This window comes from Triturus cristatus, chromosome 2_1 (genome assembly GCF_964204655.1).
Source record: "Triturus cristatus chromosome 2_1, aTriCri1.1, whole genome shotgun sequence".
Taxonomy (NCBI): domain Eukaryota; kingdom Metazoa; phylum Chordata; class Amphibia; order Caudata; family Salamandridae; genus Triturus; species Triturus cristatus.
The window spans coordinates 249,687,882-249,711,470 of record NC_140581.1 but is presented as its reverse complement, the minus strand read 5'-3'; the positions used below and the strand labels follow the sequence as shown (position 1 = coordinate 249,711,470).

General features: G+C 40.9%; 1 protein-coding gene across 1 annotated transcript in view; it reads left to right on the top strand.

Moving 5' to 3' along the window:
- Positions 1–23,589, top strand: part of ADAMTS12 (ADAM metallopeptidase with thrombospondin type 1 motif 12) — a 4,274,824-nt gene that overhangs the window by 1,767,565 nt on the left and 2,483,670 nt on the right. The window lies entirely within an intron of this gene.

Below are 23,589 nucleotides of genomic sequence, written 5' to 3'. Positions count from 1 at the left end.
CAACCGCCATGCTTTCAAAGATGGCTGCTGTAAATGCTAACACATTCACAGCAGCCATCTTTGGATGTATTTGATTATAGTTCAACAAATGCTTTTCCCCTTTTTTAGTCCCGTCCCCCAATAATCAACACAAAAATGAATCTGAAATACCTTGTATTACTGCTGTAATGTAGATATGTTTCTAGTGTTTGTCAGAAAGCACAATGTTACTGTAGGGCACATCCAAATTTCACTCTTTGAACCTTCATAGGCTGAGGTGTCCTGCTCAATGGTGGTTTGCCCCTTTGTTGTCTGTCTCGCCTACATGCCCTGGCTTCTCAATCCATCTCTGTGTTATGACCACTATTTGTGAGCACTTTTTAAGAGTGTATGCGCATCCCTGCAAATTTCACGCTGATGAAGAAAAATCCTAATTCTGTAAAGCAGATGAGTTGAGAAAGCTTCTACTTTTATAAGTCTAGGAGATTTTAATCAATCTGTTATAGGCAAGAAGGCTATTACTTAGGGCAGGAGTGAGGATCAAAAAGGAACATCCTCTGCTATTCTGCATATAGAATCTCAGGAATCCCAAGAGGATAATGTCTTCAGGTCCAACATTTCTCCTTAGACGTTAGTAAGAAAGTTTACTTTAATGAATAGTCCCCATAGATGGACCTGTATATGATATAGAACACTGTAATGTGAGGATGTTGGAGGCCAATGAAGGCTCAGTTGTCAGGCAAGTAACCTGCTGCAATGGAACCAATTTAAGATTTTGCCATTAGAAAGGCTGCGGTCCTCTGAGTTCCTATAATCCCACAGAGTCAACCAGAGCAGATACACCTAAAGTTCTATCAGATCTAGTAGGGCAGGGGGAAGATTGAGAGACCAAATAGTTCTGGTAGTCTAGTGAAATTATGGCTCTGACCTTGAATTGCAGATTGTGACCCTACTGATTCAAGAGATTTCCTCAATCCATTAGTGCAAAATAGGTCCTCATGTGTTCACCTTGCTCCCCACAAACACCATGTCCCTTTTTTGAGAGTTTCATCTGAGAGAAATTGGGCTCACCTGGTCCTCTACCCTCAACATTCACTAATTTAAGTTAGTGGCAATTTAAGTTAGTAAGCTGCCTAAGTCCCATTCACAGCAGGCGTAACACTGACGCAGGCACATTTGAAATGGGACTTGCCCATGTGAAATGACCCATTGCTGGAGTTGCGTCACTTTTGTGACACACTCCAGCAATGCGTCATTTTTGCGCCTACAGATACATCAGAAATACTGACGTATCTGTAACTCCTTGCGTCATGATGCGTCATACTGTAAATAGGACGCATATAGCTTGTCGCAAGGAGGGCGCAATGAAAAGTGACGCATCGCTGTTTTCACGCAGTGATGCGTCAATTTTCAGAAATAAGGCCCTCAATATTGTGGTCCCTCATGCATAAAGCATCCATCAAATTGACAACACAGAACTGGAAGAAGCATCACAGTAGTAAACCAATCATAATCCACTTTTGAGATCCTTTTTAGCCACTTATGTCACCAACAACACTGACCATCACCTCTCACCTTGTCATTTGACCATGCAGAACCAACCCATCTTTTAGTGCCAAGCATGCAAGTGGCCAGCCACACAAACAACATTTTTTTCTCTGTGACTTCAATCACCCAGGTAAATACCTCCAATAAGGACATTAAATATGTCTTCATCAACCTGTCGGAAGCTGCCAATAATAGTGAACCAATCACTGTGCCAACTCACACATATTGGAATAATGCACTCTTACATGATCAACTTCATCTGCCTCCCCCAAAACCCAAACCAGCTGTGCAGCCATTGACTTGACTTCAGCCTGCTCCACTTCTAAGGCATACATCGTGGGCAACCAATACAAATGAAGTAATTGTTCTTATAGTTCAACACACAATCGATAACACTGCACACTCTACTAGCAGCTGGCTCAGAGTTCAATGCCAACTTCAAGATCCTGTTCGACGAATTCAATCATATCCGTAAGATTATTTAAGATATGATTTCCCTGTACAAATCCTGCATCCTAAATGGCACACTCTCTGCGGTCTGCTACTTTAGGACCCTAGAAACAGCAAGCCCTCTATTGCAAATAGGAGAGGAGGTGATTACAATATCCGCTACAAGAAAACCTGATGATCCTGAACGATCTATGGAGGTTCATCATAGAGGCCAGGTAGTCCACAATACAAACATCATCAGTGAAGCCTCAAACAAAAACTTGCGTATTCATGGCCATTCAGCATTGTGTAGCCCCCATGTCTGATCCACCATTGCAACATTGCAATAGGAAATGAGCAGCTATCAACAACTCTGATAACATGCTGACCAGGCAGAAACACCAGACATCATGACAACGATACCATGCCACAGTATACCCACATGGACTGTCTGTAATAATCTTACAAGACTCCTTTGATAACTGAAAGCATTTTCCACTTAAGAGCCAATACCTCCTCCTTTTTAGTCAAGGAATTCAGTGGTGAAACTCTCAGACAACTGTACGTCACTAATCTACTCCATTCCCAAAATATTGTCCTGATTTCTCTCAGGACATCGTCTATCATAACTATGCAGAAGAAAACAAACCTGGATCCTGACAACCTCACCAAATAGAACCTTCTCAGGCATCAAATAGTCCTGGGATTGATCATGGAGAAGGCAATAACAAACCAGCTTCACATAAGTACAAACAAAAAGAATTTCTCTTTAAATTGTCCGTCTAAGTTCTAACTTTTCTATAGTAAAGAAACAGTTCAAGTGGTCAACAATGCACTTCAGAGCACCAGCAACAGCTACATCTGCTTCCTTAGCATGTTAGAGGCTTTACCAGACTACAACATTTTGAACAGGATTGTGCAAAACTGCTAAATTTATTTTAGAATTACGGGAGATTCGCTTGCTGGTTTATCATGTGAAAGACAAACACAAGGGTGTATCTTGCATTCAAAAGTAATGCAAAATACCATGTAGGGACTGCTTCAAGGCGAAAATATGTTCCACAATAAATGCTTAGATTGAGTCAGTTTAAATAGAGCCCAAAGGTCTCAGTAGGCAGTAACAAGTCAAGGTCCATCGGTATGCAAGAAATAGGTCCATCAGTATGCAAACAATATTCAGGCCAATCTGAAGGCTTCCCTTTGTGCATAACTTTAATCATCTGAAGAACTGATAAAGCCGAATTTGGATCTGTATGTTCAATGCATTCCTTCACTTTAACCCCCTGAAAGCAACAGACCATGTGGTTATCATTAGCAAAATCAAGCAGCTACGAGTGAAATGCTGACTTTCATCAATGAACCTTGACAAGCTTCATCCTTTACTCGTTCTCAGACCCAAACCTCTAGGCATCTACATGAATACCAATCTCAGTTTAAGAACTGAAAGGGCCGGGCCATAAGTTCTAGACCGTTCTAGAGTCACACTCTGATGGTTCTTTTTTTCGTAGCATGAAAGTGTAAAGGGGAAAAAAGAAAATCAATTAGTCAGTAATTCTTTTTGATGCATAGCAACCCACGGGCAACTACTTAAGGTTAGTTAATTTCTTACAAATCAAAAATAACTGAACATACAGACACCTCACCATAAGAGTATAGAAAGACATAGGAATTAGCATGAAGCCAAATCTGTGCATCCAGTTTGGACGATGCAGCATAAACAACACAATTAATTCAAGAAGTAGAATACAGAAAATCAAGACACATGAGTCCAAGTTTCCCTGCTTCGAGGGCTGGTGAGTAAGAAGCATTATCTATCCCTGCTATAATACTAAATAAGTATTGTCAGAAGGAAGGATAAAAGTTGTCAGCACAAGGAGTCTCCCTAAGACGTTTCACCATGATCAATGGATCAAGTAGTATAAAGCTACCAAATACAGAGATTGTTCTAGGATGCGCTCTCTTTGAAGGCAAGACAGAAGTGGAGCACTATCCCTACTTCCAACAACCAGTTATCCATAAGTAGCAATCCCAGGATGCACTTCGGATCACACAATCCACCCTGGGCACAGTCCTGAAGGTAATTTTCCACTATGTCAACGGTGTACCTTTCTTGCTACAATTTGACCTTGGTTACCAGGCATTTTCCAGTGTGAAGCACAATGACCTTCTTTTATCAACTCAAGCCACACAATTATAACTTCTTCTCTCCTTGCCTGACTAGTAAAACACTTTATTCTATTCTATCTAAGATAGCGCTTCTTCATCTGCAACACAAAATGTGAGAAAGAGCAGATTCCACAGCACTCATAAAATTCAAACTGTTAAATCTAAAGCTAGAGTTTTCACGGACATGCATTACAGGTCCAGAAATTCAACTAACATAAGAGAAACATCATATAAACTTTACGAAGGCGGATTCACTAGGTAGATGGGCAATATGCGAAATGAACTTAGGCTTCACTATTTGCACAGTATATGGATCCAACACAGATGAGCCACAAGTTTTTAGCAACATTGAAAATGAATTAATTGATTGGCACACCAATATAGTACTATGTGGAGACTTTAACATTTCTGCGAATTTCATGGATGGTAGCACATATATTGGCAGTAAGCCAAGGGTGTTTAGAGCAATTATGTCTATGATCCAGTCACATGGCTTATACGACGTCTGGGGAAATTTATCAACCGGAGATCCAGGGCACACATATTATTCACATCCTTATAATAAATACTCGAAATTAGATTACTTTATGATATCAAACATCTTACTTAAGAGTGCTCAAATAAAAAAGCTTCCCAAAATCATGTCAGATCACAACCCCCTAGTTCTAAATATAATGATTAATAGATCAGTCAAGGTCCCCAGACCCTGGACATTCGATAAAAAACTGCTAACGGATGTCGACTACATTACTCGCTTGAAAAAATGGACTCATTCCTTTTTCGACGCTAATGGATATAGTGCCTCACGGGGAGTGGTTTGGGATAGCTTTAAGGCAGGATTAAGAGGAGAGACCATAAGTTACACCACCAACGTATGGAAAAAGGCTAATAGCGAAAGGGAAGCATGGATGGGAAAATTAAGCGAGGCAGAGACACAATATAGACAAGATATAAGCACGGGTGATCAATCTGCCGAGAACCTACATAAAGTAAATTCCATAAAAGCCGAGATCCAGAAACAATTAGCAAGAAAGGCGGCAGCATACTATCAGGCACAGAGATCGCGTCTTTATGAAACCGGCGAGCAAGCAGGTAGAGCTCTTGCTCTGCGAATCAGGCAGGTCGCAAGTAAAAACATCGTGTCACAAATTGAATATCAGGGCCAAACATACAACAAACCTGGCGAAATTCTGGAGGGGTTTAGGAAGTTCTATCAAGAACTATATCAGGAGGAAGCGGTAGGAGGGCACACGAATATAAGCTGGTTAGACATGGGTAGTAAGCTAAATCTAGGCCAGATCACTTCTTTGGAACAAGACATCTCAGTGACGGAAATATCCGAAGCTCTGCAAGATCTTGCAAGTGGAAAAGCTGCGGGCCCGGACGCTATACCGTTGGAGGTATATAAAAGCTTAAGGGAGGAAATAACACCACTGCTTTTAGATCTATTCAATGGTGTTATGAATACCGGAATAATACCAAAGTCTTGGCAAGAAACCAATATAGCTATCTTTCATAAAAAAGGGAAATCAAAGACCAACCCAGGCTCTTATAGGCCAATATCCCTGATAAACAGCGATAACAAGCTATATGCCAAAATTATGGCCGCTCGCATCGGGAGGGTTATTGCGTCCCTGGTCTCCCCCTGGCAGCATGGATTCATCCCAGGAAGAGGAACTACAAATCACATTAGGAGAGCTATTACATTGTTTGATATTGGTGCTGCTAGGGGGGAGAGGGTCGCAATGATCCTGCTCGATGCTGAGAAGGCATTTGATCGCGTTAGATGGAGTTTTCTATGGAAGGTTATGGAAGCAAGGGGATTTGGCCCCAGAATCTGTCAAGCTATTCGTGCTATGTATTCATCACCAACGGCTAGAATTCAATTAATGGGGGAAAGATCAGATAGGATCAATATAACAAGGGGTACTAGACAGGGCTGCCCTTGTTCTCCAATTTTGTTCGCGCTTTATATAGATCCTTTAATAACCCAATTAATGAACAGCGTGAATATCAAACCAGTAACATCAAATGGGTTTCAAACTAAAATTCTCGCTTATGCGGATGATTTAGCAGTCATAACAAAAGATCCAGAGCTAGCAATGAGGGAGGTAGTTAACATCACCACTCAGTTTGGCGATGTGTCTGGCTATCGACTAAATGTTGACAAAACTCAGGTATTATGTTAAAAAAAAATAGACAAGGTGGATGGAAGATATGTAGCATCAGTAGTCTACCTGGGAATAACAATAAACGCAGAACCAGGTGAAATAATCAACGACAATTACACCCCTCTTTTGAAATCTATGGAAACAGACTTAAAACGAATGGACTCATTACAGCTGTCATTGATAGGGAGGGCTAACGTTATAAAAATGACAATGTTTCCTAAAGTGCTCTACAAATTAAGATCAATCCCATTTAAAATTGATGATAAAATTATTAGGAGAATTGAGGTCATCTTCTTGAAATTTCTATGGCAATATGGTAAAATAAGGCGGTCAAATAGATACATGTCACTACCACAAGATAGAGGTGGGTTGGGTCTGCCAGATATTAAGAGCTACCATCTTGCATGTCTCCTTACAGACATGGCTATTCTATTTCACCCGGGTGGCCCAACCCTCAGACAAATGGAAATACCATCAATTTTTCAATTATTGGTAGGTGGTGAAGCCGTAGGACTTCTATTAAGGCAAACTCAGAGGAGTTATTTTAAGGAAATTGGATATAAGACGTTAGAAGATGTATGGTATATTTGGAAAACTGTTAAAAAAGCTCTAGATATACCTACCCTCCATTATCGCACGCCACTTTGGAATTCAACACACTTTCCAAATTTTAGTAGGGATGGGACGTGGCGTCACTGGGAGAGTCAAGGCATAGTAGAGCTGGGCCAAATAATGATTGGCGACAAGTGCAGAACACTTGAAGAACTTACACAACATTATTCACTACGAGGTTTTCAAGAGTTTAAATACATGCAGATTGTAAATAAAATTAAAACAATTAGGCCATGTATCACTTCGCTAGGGAAATTTGAATTAATTGAGTATTTGAAATCCGGGGGTCACAGAATTAGAGATATATATAAAATATTTAATGATGCTATAACAGATGATATCAACAAAATCGAAGCTGCATGGGCTAAAAAATTAGGAGATCCAGAAGTAGATATTGACAAGGCGCTAGCTATGGACAAGAGATTCTTACGCTCTACGAATCTCAGAGCCCAACATTATAAAACCCTATTTAATTTATATTATACGCCCGAAAAATTATTTTCGTGGGGGAAAGCAATAGACAGTAACTGCCCCAGATGTGGTAAAGGCTCGGCAGATCTTATACATATGTTCTATGGCTGTGAAAAATTGAAATTAATCAAAATTGAAATAACACGTTTCTTAGAGAGACTACTCGATGTTAAAATTACTCTATCCCCGACCCTGTTAATAGTCGGCTGTGATGTGAAACTAAACATAAGTATTGAGGCTGAAGCTTTAGTCTTTATTTCTGTATCAGTTCTCAGGATTCTAATCAGCGCAGCCTGGAAGGATACAGAAGCCCCAACTTTTCAAATGTGGCTGTGCAGAATGCTGGGTATACATAATATTGAGGAGGCACTATATGATTTAAAGGGAGCAAAATTGAGGGATTTAGGCAAGCGACTCTGGGCTCCAGTGGCTACATGGAGGGCAGCAAAATTGATTACAAACGAATGATATATAGGCGGTGTCAATATTTAAGATACCAATCTAATTTGTATTGTATGCCATTGTTTATTACTTTGTCTGTTTTTGTACTGTACGAGGGTATAATAATTATATGTTCTATTACTTGTATTTATGTACCCACCTAATAATATGTATTTGACGGTACGCACTCTCAAATAAAATATTTCAAAAAAAAAACTTTACGAATTCACATAGCAGTAGCACAATTTCAACTAATACATTTACCTATATATGAAATAATGTAATCAGTAAGCACAATTATTACGTGAATAAGTGTCAGTTGCACAACACAAGTACTTCATGTTAATATTTCCTGCTAGTTACATTCATTTTCTCTGTTGATTCTTCATGCTACTGGTAGAGGGTCTAAAATACACCACATATTCATGGTAATACATTTCAAATTCTACCACTTCACTAGGGGTGGGCGACAATTTCCGTTCCGCTCGCGGAAATTGCGACATTTCGAATTTTTCGCGTTCCGCGCGGAACGCGAAAATGTCGAAACTTCCGCGATCCGCGGCCGGAACGGATATATGCAGGTGCAGGACAGGATTCATTCTGGCACGATGCTCCTGTCACAAAAATTAAACCTCAACAGGGAGCACTTACAGATATAAATAAAGCAGGGGACTTAGTTGAAGCTCAAATTCAGTAACGCATTAATCAGCACAAAACATTCAAGAGCTAGGTCGTGGCTGGGCAGGTGTGCTTTTCTCCCCACATCTACCGTCAAAAATTAGCTGTGATCCTTGATGGAGCTCTGTGCATCCACGACTTTCTCGAGCGCAATACCCGTGTAGCTCCTGACGCCAGGATGTTCTGTCTCCTCATCTGCTGCTCTGATCGGTCTCTGGCCCTTTTTAAACAAGAGGCATGTGAACTGCGATGGACAGCTGGCTCGAGGGACCCCGGGGCCCGTCGGCGTGGTGGCAACGTTAGAGACACACATGGTCACCGTAGACAACTCTTCTGGCCCTTTATGCAGCTGTAGTGTGGGAAAAGCACTATACATTTACCCAACGAGGTAGCACTTATTGATTAGCCAGTAGAAAGTACTCCAGTTGAGTAGAGGTATTGCACAAAACGGTGGCATCTTCTTGGGTAAATATACAGGGCAGGATTCATTCTGGCATGATGCTCCTGTCATAAAAATGAAACCCCAACAGGAATTCAGTAACGCTTTAATTCAGCACACAAAAATCTCCGCGATCATGCGAAATTTCGCGTGATCGCGGAGATTTTTTGCCGTTTCGCGATAATTTGTGAAAGGCACTTTCGCAAATTCCACCCACCCCTACACTTCACGTTAATACAACAAGTGGTTATATGCGGGTGAACTCTACACGTGATTATGATGCACCCCTCCAATTGGAATGACATTTCTGCTTCATTAGAACCCAATCAGACAAACATACCCAGCCAACAGCTGTCTCTCCTCCACAAAATAGATAACTTTCTTCCTGTGTCACACTTTAGAAACATAGTTCAAGCACTAGTCCATCATAGGTAATTCAAACATCCGACCACACTTGTCAAGCAAGGTCAAAAACAATGGTGGGTTTCATTGCACCCGAAGCAGCAGCATTAGCAGACTTAAGGCAACAAAGTAAAGGAATGAGATGAGTTGGCAGGTCTTTTTTTGTTCATTACTTGGGTTTAGGGGCCAGATGTGCAACCAATTTTTGGGGCCTTAAATAGGAAATCGGACCATTTGCGACAGCAAAGAAGGGTGGTGTTATGAATAAATGCTATTTTGTGAGTCAGTGAGCCGCAAAATATTGTTTGCTAGTTGCTATTAGGAAGGGGCGTGCCAAGTTCGTCCCTTTCGTATAGCAAGTCAGAATGGTATATACCATTGTTTTGCGACCGCATTTGTGGTTATAAATCACTCACAGTTTACTGCCTACTTCAAATAGGTGTTAAACCACTTGCCCTTTGCAAATGCGTGCAAAAATATTTTTTGAGAGCAGGCAGTGGTCACAGTGCATCCCGTTTTCCTGTAAGCAAAACGGGATGCATTCGAGAAACAAAGTTGATTATTTAAAAATCATGCACAGACATGAAGGTCTGCTGTCCCTTGCAAGCCACCATCCCTGTGCTTGAAGGCCATTCCCAATGAGCAGCAAATTGCGACCTCCCAAATGAATATTAATGAGGCAGGCCCCTTGTGACCTATTTGAAAATAGCAAAACATCGCAATTTGCAACTAGAAAAATTGAATGGTTGTACATCTGGCCCTCAGAGCGCTATTTCAATTGAGATCTGAATGTTCGCTCACTCTTATACTTAAAGAACGATCTGGTGAACCATCTAATCACATAACATTTCACCCCTTTGTAACCACCATGCAGTTCCCATGAAGGGCACTAGCCTTCCCTTTCCCTCCTCACCTGTCTTCTAGACATATACGCCTGAATTTTGTGCTCCAGTTGGTAAAGTGCTCCCCTAAATTGTAGTTAGTACTGCCATATTTATGCTTCATACACAAGTACCAATAGAATGTCTTTCAGCCACTATTTTAAAGCTAACAAATTATGATTGGGTATGGGAAACTGCCCAAAAAAACATAAAGTGAACCAAACAGTTTTTATTTTTATTAATAATGAGGGTCTTTTAATGGAGTGGTGAGGGAAGCTATTTGCAGTATGCTTCTTGAAAATTAAATTCTTCTTATTGCTCTGAACTTTACCTCTGGTATTTTGTAGTCCCTCATATAGGAAGGGGCGGAAAGGAAGTCAGGAGGTAAGCAAAAACGTTGTTGCAGATGCAAACACATTAGCTTGAGAGGTTTCCACTATTTATACAACCTTTACTTCATTACAATACATAGGGTTTGCCCCATACCTAATCCTTTATTACAGCATAAAGTCCATTTTTGCCTCCTCATTCTAGTATATGCACCTAAGATCAAAATATAGTGCTCCCAATGCACATGTCTTGCCTGTAGTTTTTCATGAAATCAAGCAGGTAAGAATGAGTATAGCGTTCATTGGTGTTGCTGATCTTTGTAGTTATATGCAGCCAATTGAATGACATTTGTTCCAGTGGCTTAGCTTCTGGCTGTTAAGACCTGAGTACCAGTCAACGCTCCACTGAGTGATTCTGCTGTGTGATCACTGAGAGGATTCTGTGCCTTTGCCTGTTTGAAATTCTACATAATTAGACAATTTAGTGAGTAATAATAGTACAAATATGAGTACAAAATTCTGCAATTGATTAGAAACTTACATTCTGGATATGCTATTCTAGGTTTTTGTGTTAAATGTGCCTTGCCATACTGGTATTGCCATAGATAGTTCTAATCAGTTGTTCTTCCTGAAAAAAGGTAAAAGAAAAAAAGGTAAAATGTAAAATGAATGTATATCAAAGAAAACAAACAGCATTTTAGAATTTGGGCAATACATTAAGTTACCGAACTGCTGTGCAGTGTAGAATGGCATTATCCGAAAAATTTGAATTTTTTTTAGTACACAATTTATCAATTCTAAAGTTTTTCTGTAGTTAAAAATTAGACACAAAACAGAAAATGATGAATAGTAAAGAAGGAAAGGGTCAGAAAAACAGGGAAATCTTGGAAAGGAAGACGGAAAGGAAATGAAAATACAAAAGTTGAAAGCAAAAGGAAAATACCCCCCAAAAAAGAATAGGGACTAGTAACAAGGTGTGCAAGAAACAGGCATTGGCAAAGCCAATAAGTCTCACCTATGATAGGGCTATGGGTTTTGGGAATGTGTTTTAGCCTTCTTGTGCACCAGTGTGGCTGCTGTTCAGCATAGACAAAATATAGGGGTGTGGAGTTTTGTAGAGTGAAGTAGGGTGGGGGTATAATGCTGTAGAGTATATTTGTTAGAGCAGAGAGTGTAGTAAAGTGGATCAGGGAGAGTATAGTGTTATAGGGTGTATAGTGGAGTTGAGTTCAGTGATAAAGAGTGTTGATTGGTGCAGTGTCGTAGAGTGTAGTGGCCTGAGATAGGGTGGGGTGAGTTGGAGTAGATTGAGGTAGTGGGTTGGATTGGAGTACAGTGGGGTGGGGTGAATTGAGTAGAGTGGGATAGACTGGAGCGTGAACTGGAGTAGAGTGGGGTGTATTGAGGTGGAGTGGGGTGGATTGAAGTGAGGTGGATTGGATTGCAGAGGATTGGACTGGAGTGGAGTGTGGTGGATTGGAGTGGGGTAGGGTGGCTAGAACCTTGGAAGGGTGAATTAGATTGGATTGTGGTGAATGGGTTGGAATGGGTGGACTTGGGGTGGAGTGGATTGGAGTTGAGTGGTTTGGAGTAGAGTGAATTGGAGTGGGGTGAAGTGGGGTTGATTGGATTGGAGTGAAGTGGGTTGGGATGGACTGGATTTGAGTGAACTGATTAAATTGGAGTGGGGTGCATTGGCAAGGGTGGATTAGCCTGGAATGGGGTGGAGTGGGTTGGAGTTGAGTGGATTGGACTGAACTGGACTGGAGTGGGTGGATTGGACTGTTGTTGGGTTGGACTGGACTCAGTGAATTGCCTCATGTGGATTGTAGTGGGGTGGATTGCAGTGGGGTGGACTGGATTGGAACGGGGTGGGTTGGAGTGGTTGGACTGGATTGAACTGGTGTGGATTGGTTTGCGTGGGATGGATTGGAATTGGGTAATGGATGGAATGGGTGGGTTGAAGTCCGGCGGATTGGATTAGAGTGTGGTGAATTGGAGTTGGGTAGATTGGATTGGAGTGTGGTGGGGTGGATTGGTTTGGAGTGGGGAGGATTGGATTGGATTAGAGTGGAGTGGAGTGGAGTGGGATGGACTGGGTTGGAGTGGGATGAGTTAGATTGAAATGGGGTGGATTGTATAAGATTATTAGAGTATGTTGGATTGGAATGGAGTGAGGTGGATTGGATTGGAGTGGGATGGGGTGGATTGGAATGCACTGGAGTGGAATTGGTTGGATTGGAATTGGGTTGGTTGGAGTATGGTAGATTGTACTGAGTGGGGTGGATCAGATTGGGGTAGAGTGGAGTGAGGTGGAGTGGGGTGAATTGAGGAGGAGTGGGGTGACCTATATGGGGTAGGATAGAATGGATTGGAGTAGGGGAGATTGGATTGGGCTGGATTGGATTGGGGAGGATTGGAATGGTGTGGGGAGTATTGGGTTGGGGTGGAATGGATTGAGCTAGGTGGATTGTATTCCTATAAAATGGATTAGAATAAAGTAGTGTGGAATGGATTGAGGTGGATTGGTGTGGGGTGAGCTGGAGTGGATTGGATTGGTGCAGAGCCTTAACTGAAGGTAGTGTGGTGATTATATTTCCTTATAAAACACTATTGTGTGGTTTTCAGGAGGTGTCTTGCTCCTGCACTGCCTCATCAATGCAATATACAAAGGGCTTGGTGCCTTTTAAAGACGTTTGATTGGTTTATGTGTTTGTAGTTTCATTCCTTTTCATTTAGTTAATCCTTATTTGCCAGTGGTGTCTACCCAACACAGAAGCTTGTGGTGGTACACTAGGGGTTGCTGGACCCTCATTTGCTTTTTATTTCTCCTCTCATGATTTAGATTGCACTGAGAAGTGCTTTGTCATCATGCCCCATAGCACGTCCCCGTTGATGCCGACCTACATAGCTACCGGCAAAGCACGTCTGCACAACAGGGCGGGCCTAGGGCAAGCCCGTCTGGCCCCATTCGTGCCCGGACAGCAACCAGCAGCAGGCCCCTGTTTCCTTCCCCCACACTACCGTCAGGAGAAAATGCACAAGAAAGTAACTATTAAACTTCAAAACCTCTGGTAAGAAACTGTCCGGTGAATCTGGACACCATAAAATGTCTTGTTTATCACAGCAGATTCACAGTCACTTTCTTGTTCAACTTGTCCATTACAGAATATGAAGACCTTTCTTTTAAGATTGAAATCAACCCAAATAATACCTTTAGTGGATTACTTATTTATTGCCCCCTGTGCCCTAGGTCCATTTTTACCCACATACTTAGCCATGAGCTAGAATCCAGATTTAGCACCATGAGTTATACAGTTCTAGGGGACTTCAATTTTCATTTGGAGAATTGGCTGGGCAAAAATTCTGAGTCCCTAATAGATACCATGGCCCGTCTCTTTTCGATTAAATAGTAAATTTTACGACTTATGTGGCAGGCCACATACTAGATGAAATCTTTTACGACAATCCCTCCTTACAATTTAGGAAAGTCTTAACAGGTATTGCATCTTTAATTAACTGCCACCACTCGACTACAACAATGCGTACATGGTACAAATTAGAATCTGAGACATTGGACTTGGTGCTTATCAGGACAAAACCAACTTTTCTGATCTGAATCATGCTGTCTCTAACTATCATTCCTGGTTAGGCAGAGCAGTAAATCAGTTAGTCCCTGAGAAAGAATGTGCAAATCATAGTTACCCCCTCTGAACCCTAGTTCTCAGACAAACTTAAACCTGGAAAGCAGTTGTGCAATAAGCAAGAACATAAATGGAGACAAAGTTATAATGACAGTGAAAGGGACTCATAAAAATCCATAAGAGAATATAAAGCCATGATATTAGAAGAAAAATCTACTTATTTCACAAATAAAATTGAAGCTGCCAAAGACTTTACTAAAGAGCTTTTCAAAACAGTTAACAAAACTTGAAAATGTCGTTGAAAATAAAAGTTCACATTTTAACCCATCTTTTTGTAACACACTAGCCATTTTTTTCAGGCTAAAGTTGAAGATGTCTATGTTGCTTTCACTGTCAAATCTAAATCAGCTATTTACTTCTCTGATGAGCCATCTCCATCAGTCTATTCAGAAACGATGACCTCCTCTTCACCACTCACAATGGATCCGGTGCTTAGACTGAATCCATGAAGCTCGGCTCCCCAAATGACCCATGTCCTCTGAAAATTCTTCAACAGGTTCCACAAACAATGTGTGCTTACCGGGCTGACATCTTTAATGACTCATTCAGCTCAGGCTATTTTCCAAAGGCTTGGAAAAAAGCATCCATCCTCCCCTCCACAGAGCCGAGCAACTATCCACCTGTATCTCGGCTGCCTTTTCTGGCCAAAATATGAGAGCAAGCCATGAACCAAGTGTTAGCTTCTTTTTTAACTGCAATCTATTAGATCCAACTGAGTTCAGTTTTAGAAGCCAGCACAAGACAGAAATCTGCCTTGATTGTGGCATCGGAGAACATAAAATCTTCCCTTAACAGAGGAAAAAATGCTGCATTGATCGTGATAGACCTTTTGGTCAACCGTCTCTATTCGTTAGGAATTAGGGGAATGGCGTTATCCCTTCTAAAAGTCAGAATAGGAACAAATTGTAGCACTAGACACATTTGTATCCAACCCTTTTGTTCTCCGACAGGGATCTTCCTTAAGCCCCACCCTTTTTTACTTATATGTTATACCACTAGCTAAACTTATAAAAATGATATCCAATGCTGGTGACACCCAGATTGTGGTCTCGGTTTCAGGCAATCTGGACCACACTGCTGTCAAATTCCTCAATTGTATGAGACATATAGAAAACTAGATGAATAGTTATTGTCTGAAACTAAACTCAGGAAAAACTGAGGTTCTCCTGTTTGGAAAAAACACAGCCTTTTGGTCTTCAAGTTGGTAGCCCCAGGAAATGAGTGTACTACACACACCAGTAGAAAAGGTAAGACATTTAGGAATACTTTTCGATGAAGGATTGGCGTTTGAAAGCCAAATCAACCAGATTACGTCATCTGTTTTTTACACTCTCATGATGCTTAGGAAAATCCCTCCATTCATTCCTAAAAACCTTCAAAAGACAGTGGTCACGGCATTAATATTATCCAAATTAGAATATTTCAATGCACTCTATACCAAAATGTAGCAAAATCTTCTTACCAAATTGCAAACACTGCAAAAGCTGCCGCACAGCTTCAATTTGGAAACCCCAAGCACTAGTCAGCATCCCTGGTGCATAAGCAGTTACATTGGTTACCAATTAAAAAGGGAATTGCTTGCAATGTTCTATGTATTACCTTTAAAGGACCCCACAACTCAGGTCCCTGATTACCTGAGACACAACTTCTCTTGTTGCATCCATCTAGGCCACTTCGCTCATCTGCTACAATAAAAAAAAATGTGTGTTCCAAAATTCAGGAAATCCAGAAACTTTGTCACTGGTATGACCAAATTGTGGAACACTCCCTCTCAAACTGAAAGAAATTACAAGCCTTCTTCATTTTAGGAAAGCCTTAAAAACTTTTTAACTAATAGTCTCTGGATATTGTCCTAACATTACCCACCCAAAAAAAAGTAGGGAGTTCTCTCACACTGAATTAGTTAAAGGAAGCACCAAGACGCCCGAGGCATTCAAGCACTTTAGAAAAATAATTAACATAATATAACAACTTTACATAACATTGGAGTTGGGTGGATTGGATTGGATCGGAATGGAGTGAGTTGGAATAGAATGGGGTGGATTGGATTGAGTGAGGTGGATGATTGAATTTGATTGGATTGGTGTGGGGTGAGGTGGGGTGGGGTGGATTGGGGTATATGGGAGTGGGGCAGATTGGAGTGGGAAGATTGGATATGAATGCAACAGATTGGATTGGGGTGGATTGCAGTGTTTTCCACAAATATGTGTTACAACACAGTTTTGGAAATTGCACATGAGAAAGAAACAATGTTGCTTTGCAAATTTTAGAACAAGATAATCGCCATCATTAGAGAACAGCAAACACAAGCAAAAATAAAAGAAAACATAAGTACAAATTCATAAAAGAAGGTTTGTCATAATAAAAAGTAGTTAACTACTGGAAGAAAAAAATCTTTGCAATTTTGTTTTGTCCTGCTGGGCAAGTTTTTGCCAGACACCTGCCTTCTGTTTGAGGGGGATTAGAATCTTAAAGAACAAAATAGTACCTGAATCACGACAAGGGCAGCGGACGGGCCCTGATTAAGTTTAATCAATCAGTGCTTGGTCCCTGCTCCACATAAAGGAATGGAAATGATACTTAGACTGCAGTGACGAATTAGAAGGCTGTAAAGAAAAGTGCCATGCAAGTAAGCAACTGGCTCCAAGCCCTCTTTGTTATCAATAGTGTTTTGAAAACAAGACGCATGCGCTAGTGCATGCTATTGCAGAATTGACGCAAAAAAGGGTGGGGGAGAAGGGAAGGGTCCGAGAACAGCAGATCAGCACAGGAGAATAGGAGACAGATAAAGAGAAGTGGGCAGGAACAAACATTGGACCACAGGGAACAAGAGAAGAGGAAGGAAGCGAATAGGGCAGAGAGGAAGACAGCACAGAGGTAGAGGAAATTTCTGGGAAGGAAGAAACAGCAGATCAACACCAGGAGTGGAAAAAGAGGAGGATAACATTATTGTGGAAGACAGCAGTACGAAGGAGCACAGGCTTAACTCAAAAAAGGGTGGGGGAGAAGGGAAGGGTCAGAGAACAGCAGATCAGCACAGGAGAAGATAATAAGGAGTTAGAGAAGGGGGCGGGTGAAAGAGAACAGCATATCAGCATAGAGGAAGAGAACAGGGAGTTAGGGAAAGAGGCGGGTGGCAGAGAACAACATATCAGCACAAGAAGTGGGAAAGGAAGAGACAGAGCAAATGGTAGGGGAAAGAGACCTGTAAAAAAGAGAACAGCAGATTAGCAGAAGAGGACTTAAAGAAGGAGGGAAGAAAGTGAATTGAAGATCAGCAAAGGCTATCAGAGCCTTCCATCTTTCCGAGGTTGGTATATGAAGTATAATTAAAATCTGGTAATAGCAGCAATGGCTATTTACAGCACTTAGAAATGGCAGAAAAGTGGTACGTACAGCTATTAAAGAAGTTGTTCTGGTAAAAACATGCCGGTCACACATGTGCATTTGAAAAATTTCTTCTATGTTGTTTACTACGCCTGTTGGTGTGAGTGCTTATGCATTTGTTTACTCTTCATTCTGTAGTAAGCATGACTGTTTTTAAGGAAACTAAAAGCCCAATGGTTTGTATTGATTTTGTATCCTGCGTAAGTCATGGTGTACTCAGGTTCCACGAATCTAAATGTATTGACTGTCTACTCTGTATCAAAGATAGAGGATATTGATCGAACTTCATTTCACACCAGTATCATTAAGCACTAATTGACCACTTCAAAAGTCACGATGTCCGGTCCTGGAAAGACATGAATTTTAAATGGCTTTGATGAGTACTGTGTGTGCCATGATTAGTGGCTAAAAATAGAACATAGTGCCATTTTCTCAGCACATGCTCTAATTATAGGTAAACCATTTTCAATTATTTTTCTTTAAAAGCAAAGCTCTCATTTCCAACATTTAGAAAGCATTCAGCAAATCCATATAACTATTATCTGTATGTAGAATGTTGTAAAAGTTGCTGAGGCAGAGTTGGGAAAAGAGTTCTGGGAGGGGTTCTCTGAAGAGCCCCATGCTTTAAAGTTTTGCAAAAAAATTATTGTTAAGCTTGACAGATTAACTAATTTAGTACACAAGATTGCTGCAGGTTGCCAATGTATAACAGATTTGATATTTTACAAGATCTAGAGGACATTGATTGACTCGCCCCCACGTTGACCACTGTAGTGCAACAAGGGCCAACTCGATCTGCCCTCTCTTGTGTAGGTAACAAAACCATGACTCCCATAGCCGGGGAATCTATTAACGATGCCCCTAGCATTAGGGCTAGCCATCCTGATGACCACAACCATAGATGCCTGGGAAAATTGAATGACATACTACTTGCTAGGGATGTGAATACATCTGATAATAGAATTAATGGGTCATAAACTGTAACTGAAAGCACCCTGTTTTCACCCTTAGCAGCAGACAATTATGATTTATCTAACAATGAGGGAATTAGTAATGACTCCGTAAACTACCCAGTAAATCATCGTGTTGAGCATTACAACAATGGCGCGCTTGTATTTGCAACCTGGAATGTTTATGGGCTTGCTGGTAAGGTTCTTATACCTGATTGTGCCACGTTCATTCATAGTAACAATGTTATATGTCTTCAGGAGACCTGATCTACTAGCCCCGTCCATGTTGAAGGATATTCATCACATTTTGTAGTAGCTACTAGATGACATTTTTGACGGGCAAAGGGGGGCCTGCAAATTCTTCTTTTACATAAAATTGCCACTGTCGTCAGAAAGGTTTTAACCATAGGCCCATATGCGCAATTCCTATGGCTAAGCAAAAAGGGGGAGAAAGATCTGATAATTGTAAATTTTTACAATAATGTTTTTGATAGTTCACGCGATAATGTGATAATAGAAATTGATCAGTGCCTGGAAACATTTTTATATGGGATTAATGTTGAGTACGCTATTATCTGGGCAGGGGATTTCAACCTACAGGCCTGTGGTGCAACTAATACTAAGCCATGTGGCCTTATAACTATAGAGGAGGAATCTGATCATTTCTGCCACATGACCTATGGGGAAGCACTTAACCTGATGATGGCTAAATATGATCTCGTCCTCCTTAGAGGATCTGGGGGTGTAAATGAGACCCCCGATCCAACCTTTATAGGTAGAAACTCTTGCTCTATAATTGATCATGTCCTGGTTTCCGCCCATGTAAGCCATTTGTGTGGCTATCTCACTGTGATTCCCTCCGTGCTTAGTGATCATAACCTCTTAAGACTACCCTTCCTGTTTTGGGGTAAGAGGATGGATGTCCTTAACTCAATCACACATATAAAACCGGTTGGATCTAATGGGGTTACCATTAAATGGATTGGTATTGACCCCATACTAACAATGAAGAAAATTGTAATTGCTAATAAAAGTGAAATAACATATTGCCTCCAGGAGGAAATTACCTCATTGGTACTAATTGAGAACTTTTTTAACATTACTAAATCGATCAACTCCAGTTTAACAAAGATCCCTGGGCCATTCGGTAATAAGAAGAAGGGGTGGTTTGATGGCGCCTGCACCAAAGCACTTAGGTGTTTAAAATGTGCCCTGTCCCTATCCCCACGTGACCTATCTATTATTCAATTTTTAAGGTTCGAATATAAAACTGCTATAACATCCCGTAAAAGGATTCTTAAGGAAGAGGCATGGGAACATTTGGCCATTGCTGATAAAACTAGAAACAATAAACTTTTCTGGGAGACGGCAAATGCCCCATTTCTGAAGAACGATAGTCTCCCAGAAATGTGTTCTTTTGTACCAGCAGATAAATGGGTGGAACATTTTTCCAAAATTTTTCTAAGTAATAGGGAGCCGCATACCGTGCAGGATGAACACCCAGCCAGTGGAAATAACCTCCCCCTGAACATTACAAAAGAAGAAGTGATTCAAGCTATTAATACTAGTGCTGGGGGACGAGCCCCAGGGCCGGATGGTGTCGCGGTTGATGTCTTCAAAACAGCGCCTACTCTATGGGGACCCATTCTAACTTGGGTTTTTAACACAGCTGCTACTGATAAAATTCCCAACACATGGTAAGAATCGATAATTATACCTATATTCAAAAAGGAGAATAAAGAAGACCCTAGAAATTACCGTCCAATATCACTCATAGATACATCTATGAAAGTAATGAGTAGGGTTCTCCTTAAAAGATTGGAGGAATGGGCGACTGAATATTCTGTTCTGTCACCTGTCCAATATGGGTTTAGGAAACGTTTAGGGGCTATCGAACAATGTACTAACCTAGTACTGATTATTGGGAAATATACTAGGGCAAAATCAGAATCCCTTTACCTTTGTTTTGCTGATCTAAGAAGCGCATTCGATTTAGTTGATCACCATTTGTTGTGGTCAACTTTATCAGAGATGGGTGCCCCTAGGGCCATTATTGGGTTCCTTTGCCGCCTGTACAAAAAACCTACTACCCGGGTCCGTTATGGCCCTCAGGGAGAATGTACAGCGAATGTTAATGTGGGATGGGGGATTCGGCAAGGGTGCGTTCTAGCACCAATTTTATTTTCATTATTTTTAAACAGTATTGATAATCACTTACAGGCAATTCACGCAGACGTTCCTATGGTGGCAGGTCGCCCAACACCAATTTTATTATATGCGGACGATGCCGTTCTTATTGCAAGAACCCCAATAGGTTTACAGAGATTGATGGATGCATTCTCTGATTTTATGCTACAGAAGAAAATGATTATAAATAAATCTAAAACTTACACCATGCAATGTGGGCTTAAACCTAAATCCTCTAAAACCTTTTATATTGAAAATACCATTATCAAGACCGTGAATTCCTTTTGTTATCTAGGTATTATTTTCACGGATAATGGTTCATGGTCCCAACAAATTGCATACACGAAAGTAAAACTGAGTAAGGTATCCCAAGTGATTTTTAAATTTTCCTCTAAGTTGGGGAGCCGGCAAATTATGGGAATGGTAGACTTATTTAAAACAAAAAGTATTAGTATAGCCATGTATGGGGCAGGGCTATGGGGTTTCTCTAATAGCAAAGATTTGCAACTTCAAGAAAATATGTTCCTGAAACGCTTATTATACCTACCACCATCTGCATCTAATTTTATTACTCACCATGAGGTGGGCCTTAGGTTTCTAGAAGATTCCCTACTGGCTTGACCTATATTATTGTGGGACTCAATTTGGAAAAGAGAGGAAATAGGTTTTCCTAAATCAATTATTTTAGACTGTCTCAAATTGCAAAAGGCACTTAACATTCCGTGGCTGCTATATCTTAATACGGTTTTAGAAAAGGCGTATAAAACACCAGTGTGGTCACAAATGTCCAAAACCTTGGCATGCACTAAGAAGGAAATAAGGGACGCCTTTTTAGAAAATAGGATGGATTCAAGGAATTGATTGAAAAGAACAAATCAACTGTCTCTCAATATATGTCATATAGCACTGATACGCTTACTATTAATTACCTTTCGCAGGTTGCCTTTGGACAACATCGATATGTTCTAACAAGGTTTAGATGTGGCATCGTACATTTTCTTGTAGCCTTTCCTCCTACGCGGTTACACCCGCCCGCAGATTATGTATTAAGTAAGCAGAGCACGTTGCACTTTATGTTGCTGTGTACATTTTATAAGAATCTAAGGCGGTTTTATTTAAAGCCATTATTTATTACCCATAATATTAGGTCATGTAAGGAGGCTATGATTTTTATGATGAGATTAGGAGACCCCTTGACTAGCTATAGTGTTGCAATGTACATTCTGAAAGCAATTGATGATAGGAAAATAATAAGACTATAGGAGTAATGAATTTGAATGTCCGGTCTTATTAATGATCATTTTGCGTGGGATTATCATATTTAGTTTTAAAATTGTTTTAAAATTGTTATGGTTAACATATATGTATGTGTTTTAATGTTTTAGCATGATGTGCTTTTATGGCTATCGGTTGATAGTCGAATAAAGATAATGAAAGAAAGACAGATTAACTACTGTATCTTAAAGTTAACCTAATGTTCACTAAACTCCGCCCTGGGGACGCAACAGTATACTGAGGAGGCGCTCATGCGAGTGACGCTTACCAGGCCCCGGCTGCTCGTGGGACCCCTCAATATGGATACCCGAGGAACAGAAATGTCTTTCGTGAGGGTGCCGCACGATGAAGGTGGGAAGGTGGGAAATGTGGGACGGGTTTTGGTCGAGTTTGGGCGGGGGCGAGTGGTAAACAACACGCCCACTTTCTCGGCTCTAATGTGTGGCATTCTTTCAGATTTGAAAAAAGTCACGCAAGCAATATGAATTTATTTTTGTAAATTAATGTTTATTGGCATTTAAATAAGACATTACCTGAGGGTGGACTGTGATCAATGAAAAAGGCAGTAACACTCAAGACCTTGCAGGGGCTCAACAAACGTGCAGATCATAAGCAATAGACCAGCATTTAAGCAACGAGTACAGATAGATTAATTGCATGCAAATCTTAAGCAACATCCCAACCCAGCACTGACCATAGTACATTTTAACGTGTAAACATGTAAACGTATGCAATGTACAACTTGTCATGAAGGAGTTAGTAAGACAGGATACCATGTCCCCCTGAATAATGGGGGAGAAGGAATAAGAAACACAACACCAAACTGTTGTAAACCTCATGCAGGGACAGCTTTAAGCTAAAAAACAAAAAGGTCTGGAGAGCTGTAGAAAAGCATGGGGGAGAAGAGATATTGTCTATTCAGTCATCACTAACCCCACATTTGGGAGGCTCCTCCATAGCAGGAGTACCAAAGCAGAATTATTTATTATCTAGAGATAACACAAGGGTGTTTGTAGAAATGCCTTATACAAACAAAACGCAAGTGAACACAAAACCCGACCAGTTGGACTGAGAGTGTGGACATTTTGCAGGCAGACCAGTGTCTTTGAAATGCAGACTCGCCTGGGAATAAGTCAGCCTATACTGCAGACACAGCTCAACGGCCTTCTCAGGGACACCGATCTGTTATGAGATCTGTCGAATTCGACAGAGGTCCCTACTCTACAATTAATGTACGGATTACGGATTTTGAAAATCTAAAACAGAAGTCTTTTTTTTTTTGCAAGGGACGCTCTGAAAGGATTTGTCAATGCCCTGTTCAAACGTAAACAAAGACCGCGGGTTCCCAACAGTGGCTGGTGAACGTGTCAATTATCCGTGACTATAGCACGTGAAACCAGCCAGCGCATCTCCTGGGCATGACACAAAACAGATGGCTGCAGCTTCTCGCTCACACAGCACTTTGGAATGTATGACCCAGGAGACTGGGGGAGCGAATCTGTACCGTTAGTTTCATGCACAGTGCCACGTGAGTTCTAAA